Here is a 21,921-nt window from a genome sequence, read left to right as displayed (position 1 = left end):
TTCTGGCTAACAGAAATGAAGGAAAAATAAAGGAAAAAGTGGGCAAAAACCTTTCCCTACTATCTTTTCACAAAACATTGAAACACTTTCATCTTACTACTCATTGCCTAGAACTTAAGCACATGATCTCTCTCAGCCACAAGAAAGGTTGGGGTATGTCCATCTTACAAATTGGGTTTCTAATACTCCGGAAAAGGGAGAATGCGTATTGGGGATGACTTGCACTCCCAGCTCTGCATTAACAGTTATTTCAATTACTGCCCACATGTATAGATGTTTTCCAACTCAAGAGTTGCTTGTTTTCTGAAAATGATCATTATCTGCAAAGACTTCTCTTCTCAAATCTCACTATGGGCAGAGAGGCAGGAAGCTATGAATCATGGCCTACTGCACCCCACGCCCTGAAGCAAATATAACAAAAGAAGAGTGGTTCTCCAAGAAACAGGTGGTGCTAGTAAAATGACAGGAAACAGAATACTGGGCTGACCAAACCAAAATATGTCAACTACATTCTTACAACTTGTTGATGGAGAAATGTTTTCAACAGAACCCATGAATAAAAAGGAAAAAAAAAAAAAAGCAAATGCCGGTAGAACCATCTTACAATCCTGATTCTGGCCATTGATGGTCAAGAAGCCCCCTGATTTCATGACTGGCTCAGAGCTAGGCCTTTGGGTGGAATCTATCTAAGTACATTGGGCAAGAAGTCCTCACTTGCATTGGGGGTGCTACCCTGGAGTTAGGTAAGTCAGGGGCTGCTCGTAGCCATGCTGCCTGGTTCCTTAACAACACAGATGCACAGACACACACACACACACACAGACTGAGAGATTGAGAAAACCCATCTTCAGTAAAAGAACAAAAGAGAATATGGCCAATAGACAGAGGAAGTCTGAACTGAGAAATAGAGTAGGAGAATAAGTTTTGTTGTCACATCTTGAGTCCTCCGGGGTTCTTGAGGCCAACTCTACCCTATGTTAGTTTTAGATCTCCAATAAGTCTTTTGCTTAAACTTGAGGTGGGCTTCTGTCATTGTAACTGAGAAATGTGTGACAAATGTAGGTGTTTCCTTCAAAATTCATGAGAAGTGGGTGTTCATAGACCTGGCTGTGATTCTGAGCTGTCAAAGTACTTTGGTTTTAAAATTAAGATTAAAATTGATACAAAATTAAATCATCATATATGTACTAATTAAAATTAACAGTTTAAAATGTCAGGATAACAGAGGTTTGAAGCATGGGGTATGGATTTGGAATGCCCAAATCTGGGTCCTCCACTTAGCGTAGGATTTTTGCAAACTTATACTGTCGGTTTCAGAGAAATACTAATAAACCTATCTCACAGAAGTGTTCTGAGGTTCAGTAAAAGAGTAAATATTGCTAAAGCACCTAAAATAATGTTTAGCCTGTAGCAGATACTTCCTAGGTGTAGTGCTATTCTGGATCCTTTTGTAAATTACTAAGACTTTTTTCCTTTGGCATTTCAGATACAGATGTTTGAATTAATTTCATTTTAAACATTTTGTAAAACAACTACTCTATAATGTACAGACTTAATATTGCCACATATTCATAGATGAAGATTGCTTCAAATAAGGTAAATCTACACAGAATTAAAATAAGGCAGTTTCTCTGATAGTTATTTGCTATAGAAGTCTCCACATAAATCCAGTACTCATGTGGGATGTAGATTTTGCAGACTGTCTATCACTGCAATTACCTTGTCTCAGTAATATTTTCTGGAGACGATTATTTGAAAAGTCGGGGCACAGAAGTGTTAAATATGTACCATACCTGCTACCCTAACCAGGGCAGGCCTGTTGCCTTAGATTCACAAAGGCACCTGACTCTGGGGACAGTCAGCAGAGCTTCAGAAATCATGAAGTATCAGGATTCCAAATGAGTAAAAGAGCTAGACTCTAGTGAGCAGGTATTAAGAATTAGGTCATTAATGAAATCTATCTGAACAACAGACACTTTCTGAATCCCTTGAAGGATGAGGTTGACTGTGTGCTATGTCCTAGAATGAAACATGATCTGGAGATGTTTTGTGAAGGAACACCAGCTCTTGGTTACATATGTATAAAGTTCTCTGTACTCTCCAAGGGAAAGGTGGAACAGAAACACATCTTTAGATATTAATGCTTCTGCACACCTCTGTCTAACCATCCAAATGAACAGTCTCTCTCTGCTAGGCCAGGCTGGCACCTGCCTTCTCACGAGGAAAGGATTGCTTTGGCTCACAATTGCAACTTCCCAAGGCTGGTTGTTTTTAGCTACAAGAAATGTTTTTCTGGTTCTGACCCTGTACATATAGATGCTTTCTTCCAAAGCCAAATCACAGAATGCTAGAGCCTCTTCACCTTGGCTTTATTTTACAGATCAGAGAATAGAGTTCCAGAAAGTAAGAAGCTGTCTAAGGTGTCCAAGGTGGTGCAGCCAGCAGCACTATCAGGATGGGAATCTAGATTGTGTCCTGAAAGACTGACAATCATTATTTCCCCCCCAATCATTATTAATATTAAAGCAGAAAGACAGTTTTTCTCTGTGAAGGGATTTGCATGTGACATATTAGCATTATTTGCACGTTCCACTGAATCAGTAAATCCAAGGGAATTTGAGCCAGCAGGGACAATTGAACAGTACAACTCCAGGACAGACCTGCTCCTATGGGCCTGACCCTCCAAAGCCAGCTACATTACTGACATGACAGTTTAACTCGTCACTACTGTGAGGAAACCTTGGCCAAGAACAGCCAACTGGGAATTGTCACACTTGTCATCAGAACAGAGGGCAAAGTATTTCATTAGGTATACCCAGCCTGTTTCTAGTACCCTGTAGTGTACATAAAAGTCAGTGGTTGGTTACTTGCTTGTGACAAACAGTTATACGCAGGAAAATGCTGTTTATACAGTTGGCATCAAGCCTAGATTGTATTTTCACACCTAAATGTATTCTCAGAGCTAATAATACGCTGCTCATGATTGCTGCAGAGCTGATATCACTGCCAACTTTTAATCTTTAAAACTATTCCTATCTTAAGTTTCTTGGCTCTTGACCACAGCGCAATTTGGGTTCTTGTTACTAGTTGGTATGCTAAAGGAAATGCAGCTGAGGTGAAAGAGAAGGTGTAAATCAAGAAAATAATTGTGATCTGAATTCTATCTTGTTCAGAACTTGAACATTCATAAGGAAAGTAGAAATTCTCTGATAGTATTTGTGACTTTTAAAAGGTAAAGTTTGACTCCTAAATGCTTCTGAACTATGTTTCCTTATTTTTCTACACATCCATGAGTATTCTTTGATTTCTTTCCATCCTTGTCTTCTTTTCTCTTTTCCTTAGTCTTTCTAAATTTCCTTTTACAGTCTCTAGTTTGGAATTCAGGGTAGGACCAAATGCTTGCAGGACTTCCCACTATGAGACGCTATAGCATCAGTTCTGCTGCCCGAGTGGGTTTCCCACTTTCCTGGATGGCCCAGCTCTCCTGCTGTAGGAGACATGAAGCATGTGGTGTGGTTGTGGGAGGCAATTCCTGAATCCTATCCTGGAACCATAGCAGGGCGGTGTTCCTACTGAGACCACCAGCAGTGGCTTTGGCAGGTACTTGTATACAAGAAAGACTGCATGGTCTAGTGGGTAGAAAGAACACTGTGCTCAGGGCAAGGCCAACTGGGTCCTGGTCCTCCTTTCTGTGTGGTCCTGAGAAGATCATTTAATTTCTCTGAGCATTTTTCCTTATCTAAGGAAGGTTGGACCATGCAATCTCTAATTCCTTTCCAGTTCCAATGTTCATGATTCAGAAGACTCAATTTGATCCAAGGCCTCTCAGTTTCATTTAATAAGAGTCAATTTATGATGGGATTCCTCTCTACAATCTCAAAAGAAAATAAAAATATATATTTGTTTTTGAGTTACAGTAATTAAAAGTGACTGCTTTTGGTGCAATTCCAGCATCTGGGAGCTTACTAAGCATTAATGGAGGAGCAGACTGAGCTGAGGGCCTAATCGGACTTTTCATTTTAAATTGGAGATGATTGGTTCATCTTCGAAGCACTTATGTTCCCTGAAAGTATCAGATAACAACAAAAAGCAGTCAGAATTCCATGGAAATCAGTTGTTCCCATAGCAGGTAGTGTTGCACAATTCTCCAGTCAAGAGAGTGTCACTATGGTAACCACAGGGACCCTGCCCCAAATGTCCCCCTCTTCATCCAGTGGACAGAGTTACAATAACCCACTCTCTATACTTCAATGAATACATTCACATCAGTGGAATTTATTGGAGAAAACAAAATTTGTGGTTAAATACTAGGGATCAAAAAGAAAGACAACACTAAACAAGAGCTCTCATTTATGAAATGTTGAAATAAAAAAAAATCAATGCCCTCCAGCTATCTGATTCATATAATCATCTAAACCAGAGTCTCTCAGCTTGGTGTGGGGATCCACTGGTGAGTCTCTATCCTTTTGGGATTTGTTGAAAATAATATGTGAGGTTGTAGTAAATGTAATATTTTAAAGTAATCCATTTGCAAAATTTCACATAAAAAATGAAAACAGATTCAAGGATATTAATATTTGTTTCTCATTGCACTTGAGTGTTTTTAAAAGTTAAGGGTGAACAAGGTTGAATTAAAATTAAGGTACAGGGATCTGTGTGTTATTCTGGGATTGACAAGGAGACTATGTCTTGCATATGAACTTATCCGACCTGACAGGAAAAAGCTGAAAATCTGCTGAGCTAAAAGACTGTGACACAGTGGCACATTAACCTATGTTGAGCAATCACTAGGGATTCACCAGGAATGAAAATTTATAAATATATAATATTTTTCTCACTGAGATTATTGCACACACACAATTTCCTTTATGATGTAACATGCACATGTTTGTTGCAAATAAGGTTAGCGTATTTAGATAAATTGAGAAGTAAACTTTATTCCCAAATGCAGTAATAGTAACCTATCTCAAGGAGATATTGTAATAATTAAATGAGTGGCTGTAGATATAAATCAGTGACAGAGCCTGGCCCAGAGCAAGCCCGACTGTGAGTGTTAGCTGTGATCAGTATTGTAGACTTCAGTATATATCCTTTTAATTTACCCTCCCAACTGTTTCTCCTTCAGTATTTCCTAACTCAGCAAATGGCAGTCTTATTTTTTAAAAAATATACTCAGGCCCAAAACTTTATTGCTATCTCTCTCACTCCTCCTTTTACCTCAGGCCAAATCCAATATAACAGATAAACCTGGTGATTCTACCTTTAATATATACCCAGAATTTAACTACTTCTCAACAACTCCATGACTACTACCATTGTTCAAGTCATTAGCATCTCCTGTCAGAAGTGCTTCAGTGACCTTTGAACTGATCTTTCTGCTTCCACTCTTGTCTCCTTACAGACTTTCCCCAAAGCAGCCAAAATCCTCTGTCACTTTTCTGCTTAAAACCCTCCAATGGTTTCCAAAAGACACTGACCCTTGCTAAACTTACCTTGCTTCCCACTAGCTCCCAGCCGTGGGTTCTTTTGCTGTGCCTTGCTCCCACCATTTGAACTTGGTCTCTCCCTCTCTTATTACAGATTTCTATGCACATGTCATTTCCTCAGAGAATTCTTCTCTGATCACACTGTTTAAAATAATCCTCTCCCATGATATGATGAGCACTGGATGTTATATGCAACTGAGGAATTATTGAACTCTACATCTGAAACAAATAATGAAATATATGTTGGCTAATTGACTTTAAATTAAAAAAATAGACCCCTCCTCTACACTTTAATTCCTTACCCTACCTTATTTCTATTCACGGCACTTATCCCTTTCTGACATTATATTTGTTTGTTGACTCTCTCTCCACCCTTCTAGACTGTAAATTGTGTAAGAGTGTTCACTGCTGTTTGTTCACTGTTTGTTCACAGTTTGTTCACTGCTGTCTCCCCAGTGTGTGAAATAGTGCCTGGAACAGTAAGAACATAGAAGTGCTAAATGTGTGTTTGGTGAATGAACGAACATCCTCTGTATCCATATATATATGTTACAAACTTTATCATGCTATACATTGTTGTGTGGGCCACTATAGCTTTCTATTTTAGATTGTGTGATTTTTTTCTGTCAGTACATAGATTTTGGTGAAATTATTCTTACTGGTGGCACAAAATAGATCTTTGCATGGTGAATGGATGTATTAATTAATTGAATAATTACAAGATGATGGAGGAGTAGCAGGCTGAGATGACATCAGGTAGCAGGAGATCAGCTAGATAGTTTATCAAACCATTCCGAACACTACAAATCCAACAGGGGATCAAAGAGAAAAGCAGCAATTCTAGAAATAGAAAATAGACCACTTTCTGAAAGGTAGGACATGCAGAGAAGTGACTCCAAAGTGATGGGAAGATAGACCACAGGGGGAGGGACCAGCTCCTGGCAAGCGGTGGACCAATGGAGCACAAAATCAGAACTTTTAAAAGTCCACTCCAGGGGCGCCTGTGTGGCTCAGTGGGTTAAGGCCTCTGCTTTCAGCTCAGGTCATGATCCCAGGGCCCTGGGATCGAGCCCCGCATCAGGCTCTCTGCTCCACAGGGAGCCTGCTTCCTCCTCTCTCTGCCTGCCTCTCTGCCTACTTGTGATCTTTGTCCATTGAATAAATAAATAAAATCTTTAAAAAATAAAAAAAAAGTTTTTGTTTTTTTTTAAAAAGTCCGCTCCACTGAGGGACATTGCTCCAGAGGCTAAGGGTGGGGTGGAGCCCTCAGAGGGACAACGTGGTCTCAGGTCCCATGGGGTCACTGAAGGATTGGGTGTGTCTGAGTATTGCAGAGCTTGCAAGTATTAGAGCAGGGAAGCAGGCTACAGATGCAGAGCTGAGGAGTGAGTTCTCAGCTCGAGGTTACCTTAACTGTGATCCTGTGGCACAGTCAACCACTGCTCTTTGAGCAGGGACCCCACAAGTGGCAGATCCAGGGAGACCTCCCTGGAAGAGCAACAGTGATCTGCTGGGTTTGGAGACTCCAGGTGGGGCTGTGTGCCAGAGACAGAGATGCTTGGTCACAGTCTGGGTGAGCTCGATGTGCAGCCGGAGGCCAGGGAGATGGGAATGATTGAACGTTTTTCTCTGAGGACACACTGAAGAGTGGGGCCCTGAGCTCTCCACTACTCCAGGCCAGAGATTGGGAGGCTGCCATTTTCATTCCCCTCCTCCAGAATTCTATGGAAAGTGATCAGGGAACAAAATGTCCTGAGAGCAAACTGGAACAGATTACTTAGCCTGGCCCCTGGCAAGTGCAGTGCAATTCCACCTCAGGCAAAGACACTTGAGAACCACTACAACAGGCCCCTACCCCAGAAGATCAGCAAGAAATCTGGCCAAGACCAAGCTCACTTATCAAGGAGAACAGCAGAATTCCAGAGGAGGAGAAAGCAAAGCATGGAATTCATGGCTTCCTCCCCATGATTCTTTAGTCTTGCAAAGTTAATTTATTTTTAATTTTTTTTTCTTATTTTAATTTTTTTAAACTTTTACTCTTAACACTTTTAACATTTTTAAACTAGTTTATCTTAACAAAGGCAGTCCTGAGAGGAAAATATATAGCAATACAAGCTTTTCTCAAGAAACAAGAAAGGTATCAAGTACACAACCTAACCATACACCTAAAGGAGCTGGAGAAAAAACAACAAAGAAACCTAAACCCTGCAGGAGAAGAGAAATCATAAAGATCAGAGCAGAAATCAATGAAATAGGAACCAAAAAACAAAACAAAACAAAACAAAAAAACAGTAAAACAAATCAATGAAACTGGGAACTGGTTCTTTGAAAGAATTAATAAGATTGATAAACCCCTGGCCAGACTTACCAAAAAGAAAAGAGAAAGGATCCAAACAAATAAAATCATGAATGAAAGAGGAGAGATCACAACCAACACCAAAGAAATACAAACAATTATAAGAACATATTATGAAGAACTATATGCCAGCAAATTTGACAATCTGGAAGAAATGGATGCATTCCTAGAGACATATAAACTACCACAACTGAACCAGGAAGAAATAGAAAACCTGAACAGACCCATAACCAGTAAGGAGATTGAAGCAGTCATCAAAAATCTCCCAACAGACAAGAGCCCAGGACCAGATGGCTTCCCAGGGGAATTCTACCAAGCATTTAAAGAAGAATTAATTCCTATTATCCTGAAACTGTTCCAAAAAAATAGAAATGGAAGGAAAACTCCCAAACTCATTTTATGAGGCCAGCATCACCTTGATCCCAAAACCAGACAAAGATCCCATCAAAATAGAGAATTACAGATCAATATCCCTGATGAACACAGGTGGGAAAATTCTCACCAAAACGCTAGCCAATAGGATCCAACAGTACATTAAAAAGATTATTCACCACGACCAAGTGGGATTTATTCCTGGGCTGCAATGTTGGTTCAACATCTGCAAATCAATCAATGTGATACAATACATTAATTAAAGAAAGAACAAGAACCACATGATACTCTCAATAGATGCTGAAAAAGCTTTTGACAAAGTACAGCATCCTTTCTTGAAGAGTGTAGGGTTAGAGGGTACATACCTCAATATAATCAAAGCCATCTATGAAAAACCCACAGCGAATATCATTCTCAATGGAGAAAAACTGAGAGCTTTTCCACTAAGGTCAAGAACATGGCAGTGGGGCGCCTGGGTGGCCCAGTGGGTTAAAACCTCTGCCTTCGGCTCAGGTCATGATCCCAGGGTTCTGGGATCAAGTCCCACATCGGGCTGTCTGCTCAGCAGGGACCCTGCTTCCCCACCCCCCCCCCCCCGCCTGCCTCTCTGCCTACTTGTGATCTCTGTCTGTCAAATAAATAAATAAAATCTTAAAAAAAAAAAAAGAACATGGCAGTGATGTCCATTATCAGCACTGGTATTCAACATAGTACTAGAAGTCCTAGCCTCAGCAATCAGACAACAAAAAGAAATTAAAGGCATCCAAATTGGCAAAGAAGAATTCAAACTATCACTCTTTGCAAATGATATGATACTTTATGTGGAAAACCCAAAAGGCCCGCTCTAAATCTGCTAGAACTTGTACAGGCATTGAGTAAAGTGTCAGGATATAAAATCAATGCACAGAAGTCAGTTGCATTTCTTTACACCAAAAACAAGACTGAAGAAAGAGAAATTAAGGAGTCAATCCCATTTACAGTTGCACCCAAAACCATAAGATACCTAGGAATAAACCTAACCAAAGAGGCAAAGAATCTGTACTCAGGAAACTATAAAGTACTCATGAAAGAAATTGAGGAAGACAAAGAAATGGAGAAATGTTCCATGCTCATAGATTGGAAGAACAAATATTGTGAAAATGTCTATGCTACCTAAAGCAGTCTACACGTTCAATGCAATTCCTATCAAAATACCATTAATTTTTTTCAAAGAAATGGAACAAATAATCCTAAAATTTATATGGAACCAGAAAAGGCCTCAAATAGCCAGAGGACTGCTGAAAAAGAAAGCCAAAGTTGGTGGCATCACAATTCCAGACTTCAAGCTCTATTACGAAGCTGTCATCATCAAGACAGTATGGTACTGGCACAAAAACAGACACATAGATCAATGGAACAGAATAGAGAGTCCAGAAATAGACTTTCAACTCTATGGTCAACTAATCTTCGACAAAGCAGGAAAGAATGTCCAATGGAAAAAAGACAGTCTCTTCAACAAACAGCGTTGGGAAAATTGGACAGCCACATGCAGAAAAATGAAACTGGACCATTTCCTTACACCACACACAAAAATAGACTCCAAATGGATGAAGGACCTCAATGTGAGAAAGTAATCCATCAAAATCCTTGAGGAGAACATAGGCAGCAACCTCTTTGACCTCAGCCACAACAACTTCCTCCTAGGAACATTGCCAAAGGCAAGGGAAGCAAGGGCAAAAATGAAGTATTGGGATTTCATCAAGATCAAAAGCTTTTGCATAGCAAAGGAAACAGTTAACAACACCAAAAGACAACTGACAGAATGGGAGAAGATATTTGCAAACAGCATAGCAGATAAAGGGCTAGTATGCAAAATCTGTAAAGAACTTATCAAACTCAACACCCAAAGAACAAATAATCCAATCAAGAAATGGGAAGAAGACATGAACAGACATTTCTGCAAAGAAGACATCCAGATGGCCAACAGACACATGAAAAGTGCTCCACATCACTCAGCACCAGGGAAATACAAATCAAAACCACAATGAGATACCACCTTACACCAGTCAGAATGGCTAAAATTAACAAGTCAGGAAATGACAGATGCTGGCAAGGATGTGGAGAAAGGGGAACCCTCCTACACTGTTAGTGGGAATGCAAGCTGGTGTAACCACTCTGGAAAACAGCATGGAGGTTCCTCAAAAAGTTGAAAATAGAGCTACCCTATGACCCAGCAACTACACTACTGGTTATTTACCCTAAAGATACAAATGTAGTGACCCAAATGGGCACGTGCACCCAAATGTTTATAGCAGCAATGTCCATAATAGCCAAACTACAGAAAGAACCCAGATGTCCATCAACAGATGAACAGATAAAGAAAAGTGGTATATATGTACAATGGAATACTACGCAGCCATCAAAAGAAATGAAATCTTGCCATTTGCAATGATGTGGATGGAACTATGGAGGGTATTATGCTTGGTGAAATAAGTCAATCAGAGAAAGACAATTATCATATGATCTCCCTGATATGAGGAAGTTGAGTGGCAATGTAGGGAGTTTGGGGGTAGGGACGGAATAAATGAAACAAGATGGGATCAGGAGGGAGACAAACCATAAAAGACTCTTAATCTCACAAAACAAACTGAGGGTTGCCAGGGGAAGGGAGGTAGGGAGAGGGTTGGTTGGGTCATGGACATTGGGGAAGGTATGTGCTATGGTGAGTGCTGTGAAGTGTGTAAACCTGGCGATTCACAGACCTGTACCCCTGGGGCTAATAATATATTATATGTTTATTAAAAATTTAAAAAATTTTTAAAAATTAATTGAATAATTGAATTATTAATTGAAACATTGTTTTATTAATAGACCTTCAGACTAATTTTAACCTTTTTTGAATTATAAAAATGACTGGCACAAACATCTATAAGAGCACCCTTAAATATAACCACAGATATATTGGAAATGTTCCAACAGATATGTTGGAAATGAAGTTATGACTTTAAGTGTGTTCATGTTGGGGGGTTTTATTATAGTACATAGCGGCAGAGTTGCTGTGCTGATTTTGATCTCACCATCAAAGTTGAGACAACATTTATTGTAAGCCTTGTGTTTTATATATAGAAAGGCTCTGGAGGCAGACAGCAGGATTTCATTTCCTAAAATTGAATAGCACCCAAGAAAAGTGAAATATACTCAGCAACACATAAAATGTTTGGATGATGGTAAGTATGTGATAGAGACCATTTTGATTTGAAGCATAAGTATACTTTAGGATTACTGATTTGCAGAATAGTGGCAGAGCTAAAAGCCAAGCCACAGAGCAACAATGCTTCTACCAACCATTGGGCCAAAAGATGGTAAGACAAATCATGTTGCAAAGCCTATGTTTCTGTCCTAACATGGCATAGCTACACCAATGTGCATTTGGGTTAGAAGGAAATGGAGCTCCCTAGGAAATACCGTAGGGTTTCAAGAATTCCTGGAGCAAAGACGATTGGACAATATTCCTGAAGATAAGAATAGGAGGTTCAGTCTTGCCAACATGCCCTTCCTTGGGATATGTTGGTCCTCACTATCCAATAATTTTCCTTCTGTGCTGTTAAAATGAGAGATGCCCATGCTAAGAATGGATGATTTAAAGAAAGATGCATTTCTGTAGTGTGATATCTATTGGTCCTTAATGGACAACCAACAGAAGTGGGAATGGAGGTGGGTTACCCTGTGCTAGGAGGCTGGCTCCAGGGAAGGTTAGCAGGTACCTGGTATTGGGACAGATGCTTCCAAAATGTGTAACAGTCAGGGTTGAGATTCTAAGTACTATTCTACTCTGGCAATTTTCTGCAACTTTGTGTTTGGAGAGAAGATCCTGACAATGTGATATTCCAGAGGGCTGGTTAAGTTCTTCAGATATTCCTGTGAGCCAGTGATCAGGAAAGCAAAAAAGGCATGGGGCAGCAGGTCCAGAAAAGCTGGACCTGTGTGGCCTCATGTGTGAACTTCCATGGAAATATTCCTAGGTTTCTTATCCTTGAATTCTTTTCTGGGGGACTTGAGTGTGATTTTTCCTGAGGATGGGGGTGGGCGTTAGCTATGTATTTTCTGGGCTCCAGGATTCAGCCCCCACAGACCCATACGCTTTGTACAGGGGCTCAGAGACCATGCTGCTGCCTTCCCTCTCTCCTTCCCATCATGCTCCATCTCTCTTGAACCTGGCACCTGTGGCAGAGAATTTAGATAGGCTACTAACCTGCAAGGATCAGACACACTTCTCTGGATATTCTTGCACCATCTTTCTAGCTCTATAAAGTGTCTATGAGTAATAAAGATAGCCAACTCTGAATTTTTTAGCAGAACATAAATTCTGCTAATGTTAGTATGGCTATAAAGTTCTCAGAGAACAAGAGGATCTTTTGAAAATATTTGGTATTCTACCTTGCTCTCCATGCATGCTCTATAGCACTTTGCAACAAGTACTTTTCCCCTGAGAATATTTTTTTTATGTATTATGTGATATGCTCTTTATTATTGTACACTACAAAAATTTGCAAGTATATACATCAACATCTCAAGATCACTTTGGATAATGACATTTTAGGTAACTTGAATAATAAAAACTCTGATCATCAGTGTTTTGTAGTTTTCTACATTGTCCATTTTTTTGATTTATTTATTTATTTTAGAGAGTGAGAGAGAGAGCATGAGCAAGCAAGGGGCAGAGGGAGAGCTTAAGAATCTCAAGCAGACTCCCTGCTGAGCACAGAGACCTGGTCATGTGTTTGCAATAAAAATTATGAAAAGGGGGAAACTGACTTATAAATACGGAGAAGAGACTGGTAGTTGCCAAGGGGAAGGTGGTGGGGTTATGGGCAAAATAGGGTAAAGAGGAGTGGGAGATGTAGGCTTCCTATTATGGAATGAATGTCACTTGGATAAAAGTTACAGCACAAAGAATATAGTCAGTGATATTGTAATAGCATTGTGTGTTGATAGATGTTAGCTACACTTGTAGTGAGCATAATCAAACAATAATAATTATGGAAAGGAAATGAAAGCAACAAGAGAAATAGGGGCAAGAAAAGGAAAAAGAATTCTGTGAAATATGATTGAAGTATGCATATATGTGATACAAGGTAATTATTAATTATTACCATTATTATTATTTTGGTACTAGTTTTTTACTTTTACTACTTCTGGTTAAACCAACATCTTTTGGTCAATAAATGACAATTCCTGGGTATGCTACAAAGAAAACCTTCATACTTCATACCAAATTTCAACCAGAAGTTTACCTGTTTCCTTGTTTAGAGAACATTAATATATGTGAAAAAGTTTTGGGTCAAGGAATATAAAAAATTGGTAACTGGATGGTACCTGTTCTTGGTGTAGGACTTGCCTATTACAAATAACAAACACACCCACATTCTGTAAAATACCATCCCTGAGAATAATTTTAAATTTATTATTGTGGAAGCCCTAAAGATAGGTTCTGTAATTCTAAGTCTCTCTCAGATGTGTGGAATAGGCAAAGAGAAGCCTGGAGAAGGAATGCACTTCTCCAAGATTCTTTGAAGAGCTCCTCTCTGCCTCCCAGGCCTTCTCCCAGGGGACTGGTTTCCATGTATTATCCTCTCAATCTCCAGCAGGTCCAATGTCACATGTTGGAGAGTTCGCTCGCTCATTCTGTGTTTTCCAAATGCCGCCACCCTGGGAGCCAGTGCAGAGCAGGAGACATGCATTAGCTCTGTACCCCCTGCTTCCTGGACCTGCAGAATGGAAACTGGGTTCTCCATGACTCGGGCTGAGAGGCTGGACTGGGGGCACTGCTGTTCCCCCTAGGGGCATCTGATTGTTATCTCCCTGATTTCACAGTTTGTTAATGACATTTTCAAAAGTCCTGTGGGCTCAAAATTGTTTCCACAATTTCATTTGCTTTTGCATTAAGGGTCTGATTTTTCTGTCTTCAAAGACTGACATTGTTACTGTCCTATAATTTAAAGTGTGTGACATTTCGGTATGAAAGCCTACGTCCTAGAGCTATAAACGGACTTCTTGGATCTCTTGAAGGAGAGCCGAATGGTTCCCTTTTGTTTTGATGGAGGGCCCTGTCCCTGCAGGAACTGTATCCAGACAGCCCTTGTGTAGGTCACATGCCTGGCAGGTTGAATGAGGAGGCATTTGGGGGCTTGGTTCTGCTGGAAATTCTCATGGGCTGATAAGTCCAGTGACACTTCTCCAGGGCCTTGCCTGCTTTAGACAGGGGACTTTGGCTGAGCATTTCCTCTGTGCCAGGCATAGCGTGCTTAGTGCTGGAGGTACAAACCGGGATAAAACAGTCTCTGTTCTCCAAAGGTTCAGAGAGTGAGGTGTTCTATTGGAGGCTGGAGCCCGATCATGGTTCTGCCACTTACCATTTTTATGGCGTGGTTAAGCCACTTGACTTTGCCAGGACTCTGTTTCCTCATCTGTAAAATAGCTTCATTTATCTTCTGAAGTTGTGATGATAATCTGTCCACAGACAGCCTGGGGCTCACACTTGGAAATATAAACAAATACCTGCAATCAAGACCCTCATCCTGGAGGGAGGTAGCATCTTATCTGGAAATCACTTCCCCAGTTCCTGAGGGGTGTGGTAAGGATCAGTCACCAAGATCTCTGACAGTTTTCTACCATGGTACCAGCATGTAGGAGGTGATGAAGAAATGTTCACTGTTTTTTCCTTCAAAGCCTTCCTGTGGCCCAGAGGCTTGATCTGTCATGGAGAGATTAGGACAGTGTTTTGTTGGAAACTGAAGTGCCCCCCACCATTTTATGTTGTAACTGCAACACCTTAAACCTGGGGGTTTCCAATAAAATTCAAATTTCCTGCTTCTGTCCTTTAAATAGGTTTGCCAAAGTAATAGGTGTCCATAATTTTAAACAATAAAATAGCATAAGATTTAAAACAAAATAGGAGTCCCTGGCCTTCCCGTCACAGGTCACACTCCTCAGAGGCAGCTGCTTCCATTTCTTTGAACTTTATTCCTTAGCATTTAACACCTGTGTGTCTAAATAATATAACAAAACTGCTACTTCTCACTACGATTATTACTTTTCTTATGAAAGATGGAAGTTGATCCCTCTTCCACACACTTATTTTTCTCTTCAGCCCCCATCTTTCCAGTGCAGTTAAATCATCATTATTTGTTAAGTTATTACGCAGTGTTTCCATGTTTAAGACAATGTAAATATCACTCAAACCTCTCTGTATGATGTAAAGTAACGTAATATGATTAGCTTTCCTTTCTTGTTTTTCCTAGAGTTCAAATTGTCTTTTAAAAAAAAAAATCTGCTTAGTCTTATATCGCAACACTAATTGGTTTCCCCATTCTCCAGGGCACCATGACTTCAGGAATTTTTTCGTGTTTTTTTTTTTTTTTTTTTCTTTTTCCCCATTTCTTGAAGCTGTTTCTGGAGTAATTGTCCCCCTCCAATCTGAACTTGAAGACTTTCAAGGCCTGCAGGATAGCTGCTGACCTGGGTATTCCATTTATTGTTATTCAAGGAATTCTCTTCACATATTCCTCATTTTCTGGATGTCTGGCATTCCTTTATCTCTGTTTATTCTCTTGTTTTTATGGAACACACCCTCCAGTAGCTTTCTAACATAGGGTACATGGAAAGTAAACTTTTTGAGAACTTGTGTGTCAGAAAAGTTTTACTGTACACTGTACACTTACATTGATTTATAGTTTGGCTTCCTATGAAATAAATACTAGATTAAAACTATTTTTTAAATTTAGGATATTGATAGTATTGTTCTAGCATCTTCTGAAGTTGGAGTGCTTTTAGAAAATGCAGTGCTGTTCTGATTCCTGGCCCTTGGTATTTGCCCTGTGTTTCCTGTCTGGGATTTTTTAGGACTTTTTTCTTTATTCCCAATATTCAGAAATTTCACAGTGGTTTGCTTTGGTGTGGTTTGTTTTTCATTTATTGTCCTGTGTACTTGGTGGGCTATTTCAACTTGGAAACTCATGGCCTTTAGTTCTGGGAAAGTTTCCTATATTATCTGATTTTTTACTTCCATCTGTTTACTTGGTGTTCTTTCTGGAACTTCTATTAGTCAGAGGTCAGACCTTCTGAATTGATTCTCTACTTTCAAAAATCTTTTTATCTCTTATTTTCCTGTTGCTTTTGTTGTTGTTATTTTTCTACTTAAGATTTTCTCAACTTTACCTTCTTTTTCCTATTAATTTTTTATTTTACATTTATATTTTTAATTCTCATGAAGTCTTTCTTGTTCTCTGAAAGTTTCTTTCTTTTCTTTTAGAAATACATTCTCTTCTTGTTATTTCTATTTGTGGAGGCAGTATTTTCTGTCTGAGGATTCTGTCTCAGCTTGGTCTCTGCTTCATCTTTTTAGTTTGCTTGTTTGTTTTGTTTTTTAAGGATTTTGTTTATTTATTTGACAGAGAGAGACACAGTGAGAGAGGGAACACAAACAGGGAGAGTGGGAGAGGCAGGAGCAGGCTTCCCACTGAGGAAGGAGCCCGATGTAGGGCTCAATCCCAGGATCATGACCTGAGCCAAAGGCAGAAGCTTAACCAACTGAGCCACCCAGGGGCCCCATCTTTTTGGTTTGTTAATTTGAGTCTCTGCATTTCGTGTATCTGATGGCCCCTGGCTGACTGCTACTATAGGAGTGAAGAAGGGTTCAAGCTAGAGGTGTACCAAGCATATTTACATTTGGGTCAGAGAAATTCATACACTGATCATACATGGATTGCCATACATGGATAACCAAAATTGTTTTCAACAATGATGACAGAAGTCTGTCATAGTAATTATTTTCATGATTATTCAGTTGAAACAACAATAAAAAGAATGAAATTTAATTTTTTTTACAGTTTTTAAATTTTTAAATTAAAAAAGTTTTTTAAAGATTTTATATATTTATCTGAGAGGGAGAGAGGGAGAGAGCACAGAGAGTGTGAGGGAGAAGCAGGCTCCCCACTGAGCAGGGAGACCAACACAGGGCTTGATCCCAGGATTCTGGGATCATGACCTGAGCCAAAGGCAGATGCTTAAATGACTGAGCCACCCAGATGCCCTGAATGAATTTTAATTTTAAAGGAATTAATGAAATTAAGTACTTCATGCATATACTAAATTTTATAGTTACCAAACAAAACTCATTCTCATACTTCTCTGTGTCACTACTTTAAAATAAATATAAATGAAAACTCTGAGTGGCTATGTGGAATGGCAAAACTCAGTAATTCAGAGTTTTCTTCTGTCTTTACAATTTCTGTGGTGTCATTGTTTACTTTTGGAATCTACTGTTTAAGCACAGGAATATTTAGTGTCACAGGGATTGGACACAAAAGCCAACGTGAAGAATTTGAACCTTGAATGTACTCTCAAAAGGACATATATAGCTCAGTTTGTGTTAGTGGAAGAACTGACTCAATAATAGGGAATTTTCCAAATTAATTCCAAGTAGAGAATGAAAATGTGCTAATTTGTAGCTGTGAGACATATTATTGCTATTCCACAGTAGCCAGAGCAGTTGTTTGGAACTTACATGTAGAAAGGAGTTTTTGGTGAGAAGAAGTATTTTATCACTAAAGTTTCTTAAAGTTGCTGCATAATTGTGCATAAAAATAAATAATAAAGAGCCAACCAACTTTTATGTGATTTAATTACTGGTTTTAAATTCTCTACAGAAAATCCCTTATTACACCCCGGGCTGACAGCTCCCAGCCTGGCCCTTGCTGCCCGACTGGTGTAGGGGGCTGGGGTTTTACCCAGTGTTGTGCAGAGGACAATTTCTTAAGCCTTTTTCCTAGGGCCAGTCAGTTCCTCCAATGGGTGTATGTATGACTGCCAGCATTTTGGGAACTGGCTGAGAGAAGAAGGCTGGGTACTCTTGGTTTGAAAGACTCACCTAATCTTATCTTCTGTAGAGGACTTCCTTCCCACACTCTTCTTCGAGTTCTATTACCCAGCTTCCTTGGATTAGTTTTTTCAGAAAATAAACTTTCTATCTCCTCCCAGGGTGGGAGCTTGGGGGCCATAGTCATCTTGAAGTATAGGAAGGAAGATCTGTGTGCTCCCTAAATAGACTCTCAACCAATTTCCTCTGTTTTCAGCATCAATCCTCAATTCTGTTTTCTTTGGAGATTCTGGTGCATAAACTCCTGGCCATCCCTAGAATTCTGCAGCCCAAATCTTTGGGATTTTTGTTTGTTGCTTGGTGTTCCCCATCATTGTCGTTGAAGGTCCTTACTTTTTTTTCTGCTGAGTCAGTTAGTATTAATTAACGTGCTTTGCATCTTCCATAGTTGGCTGCCTCTCTTTTTCGGTATTATTTGCTGTCATGATCTCTTTGTCTTTGTACGTTTTTATCACTTAAAATTATTTTTAGGGTCACTGTGGTATGGAGCAGAAATTAACACTTAGTTCCATCTATTTTATTTAATTGTAAGTCTTCTTAGTAAGTAATTCTATGTATTATTTTCACATAAAAGTGGACATTGACATTTTAGAGAATAGAATATAAACCTTCAGTTTTCTCAAAGACATTTTAAATTCAAGTTGTGCCATTTACTCTGTTATCAAATCCCAGAGGGAATGTATTTGCTCTGCTATTAAGGGTAATTTAGAGGACTTGTTTGAGGAGCTGTTGTGAGGCAAGGCAATTTGGCTAAATGCTTTGGGAATCTGGTCCTCAGTTGAGAAGGAATCCATGATAACCTTCAACAGGTCATAAACATTCATCCTCTAATTTACCAATCAGAAGAAGACATGCTTTGCAAAACATGTTTTCCACCAAGCATCACGTAAAACCTAGGGTCACAAAATGACATAAAGAAAGTAAAAAAGGATAGAAACAGCTTTCCGGCTAAATTCCTATCATCCCTGGCTTATATCGAATCCTAAACCCAGTTTGTAGCTCATAGAGTTAAGAGCTAGCTTAACTGTGGGTACTCTGTAGAAATTTATTTGCTTTTCTTGTCTTATAAGTATGGACCCTAAGGAAATATTCTTGTTTCATTTTGTTTGCTAATTTTAGTTGATAATAGTCAGTATTATCAAGGACCCAGGAAACTGGAACTCTAATTTATTGGAATCTTTATTAGACCTGATTCTTGTTTTCAAACAACATAATTTACTGTAACTACTTCAAGCAAAAACAAAGAAATTTATTAAAGGATACTAAGTATCTCAAAAATTACCTCTCTTGGACCATGTGAAATGCTTATGAAATGCCTAGAGGAAGAAACAAGGGAACATTTATCAATCAGTTCTTATTTCCTATCAGTCCAGTTTTGCCCATAGGGTGTTAACCTTGCACTGTTGGCACTGCATGTATATGAAGGCAGAGTCGATTTCTGTGAGTTCCCGGAAGAGCTCTGGGAGGGGGATACCAAGAGAAAAGAGGAAGTCCATGCCAACTTGTTTTTAGGGGTAGACTTTGGGATTGGCGTTTGAGAATGAAATATATAAGGAGAAGTTTTGGGAAAGTTGGGAATATGACTGATCCTGAGAGGGAAGATAATAGGAAAAGAGACTTTCAGCTGCACCACTGAGGGTTATAAACTGATTCTCTTTGATATCCTTTAAGATATTCAAGAAACCATTGGGATTGCTTTTAGTTACTTATAGCTGTTGAATGCTATTTAATTGAATGCCATAGATGGTAGACACTGGACCAAGTGGGGTTCTAGTTCATAAACAATTGTTAAAAGTACAAAGTATTCTCCAGTTCATGAGAACCAACTTCTTCAGTAAGAATATCATGTCCATGTTCAGTCTCAGTGGATTATTGATGTGAACTTTCCAATGGCTCTCAGACAATTGAATTGCATTACAAGCAGAATAGCTTTAAAAATGTCTCTGGACATTTGACTCAAGCTATGTCATTTTGGTATAAGCTAAGCTGAAAGCCAACTTACTGAGGCTTTAAAATAACTGGATACTTGTTCATCTTACCTTCTCTGTCTGATAATTCAGGAAGCATCCATGAGACACTGGATTCTTTGGGAAAGATCACACACAAAAAAGGAAGATGTGAACATTTAGCAAGATTTAGAACGTTTTGAGGAATTTAAAACTTATCTAATGACATTTGGAGGCTTAGGTCTAAAGAGCTAACCTTTTTCTTTGGTCACCAAGAGTATCATTTCTCAGAACTTGCCAGGAAGAGAACACATGGACTCAGTGATTCAGGGAACTGGAATCTCCCTTTCTCTTGGGGGAGCTGAAGAGTATGTGCACACATAACAATGATGGGGAACTAGGCACACAAGCTAATTTGTGGGATCAGGAAGATATCCAAGTTCAGAGCAGGCAAGTCTGACAGGATCAGGAAGGAATTGAAGGTCATAGCAGGTAATGGGCTAAGCTCAGTAAAGTCAGACCCAAACAGGACTGACTGGACAGATCTGAAAGGTTGAGACAAAAAACATCTGGACCCCAAGAGGTTGTGTAATTCTAGGATGTGGCTTTGGCCCAGGAGAAATAATTCTAAGTGAGAAGTTTTAGAGTAATATTCTTATATTTGCCACTTACTAGCTATATGACTTTGAGCAAGTCATTTAATCTCTCTGAGTCTCATACTTTCATTACAAAATGGGAATGATAAAGCTTACTTTCTTGTTAGGGTTATTGTATGTGAAATGCCTTTTATGGTTCCTTATACGGGCTCAAAGTTATATGATTATTTCTAAGACAAGTTCTTTTTTATTGAAAAACTTTGTTCTTATGTCCATGCACTCCAACCCTAACCCTGTGCTGCTTCACAGATAGATTAAAGCTACTACCACTTCCTCTTTCCCTAACCTCCTACCTCCCCACTCTTTGCACATCTCTGACCCCACTCTGCTAAACTCAAATAAAACATTTAGAAGCCAATGAAGACATCTGTATAAATGTAATTGAGCTTCAGTGTCCTTACCAGCCTTGACTATAAGTGACCAGAACAGGGAATAACCTCAAAATCATGCCTTATGAAGCATAAGTGAGAGAACCAGGGAAATTTAACTTGGAACAGAAATGACAAAATCAAGGTAAGTGTAATAGCTCATGCATTATGTGGTTCAGTTTGGATCTATTTTGGGGAAATAATGGTGTCTTTATGATGGCCACCTGTAGAGGATTTGAAGAGGGAATCTTCATGCTGAGAAAGGGTAAAACTCCAAGAATCTCCAAGGTCTTCTGACTCTGAGTGTTTCTGGCTTCAGGAAGCCCATGCTGACCTATGTGGTGTATGTGGCTTTGGTGAAGGTGCCAGTTTCTGTATGCAGCGTATCCTGGCTCTGTTCAGCCTCCAGACATGGGCCATGCCATAAAGTTTGCCTCTTGGCATGTGGAGTTGGGGCCTCATAACCCTTATTATGATAATTCTGTCAAAGCTCCCTCAATACATTTCCTTTCTATTCATCTTTTCACCAGTTGGCAATTACACGCTACAGAAAGTGTACACAGAAGGGGCTTGTTTTAGTTACCATGTAGCTGGGTGGGAGGGAGCTATGGCTGGTGACTGATTCTCTGGGGTGACTGGGCATGGGTTATGGGAATGGAGATGGAGTCCCTCATCAGTTTCCAGAGTGTTGCCTCGCTAGCACCCTGGAGCCTGTGAATAGTGTTTAAATCAATGGTCAAAGTGGAGAGGGCAGCTTAGTCCTCATTACTCCCCAGGACTAATTGACCTCTTCTGAAAAGGTGCATTCTTGATCTGGTGAG

Source organism: Martes martes, assembly GCF_963455335.1.
Source record: "Martes martes genome assembly, chromosome: 2".
Lineage (NCBI taxonomy): Eukaryota > Metazoa > Chordata > Mammalia > Carnivora > Mustelidae > Martes > Martes martes.
This window is presented reverse-complemented; position numbering follows the sequence as displayed.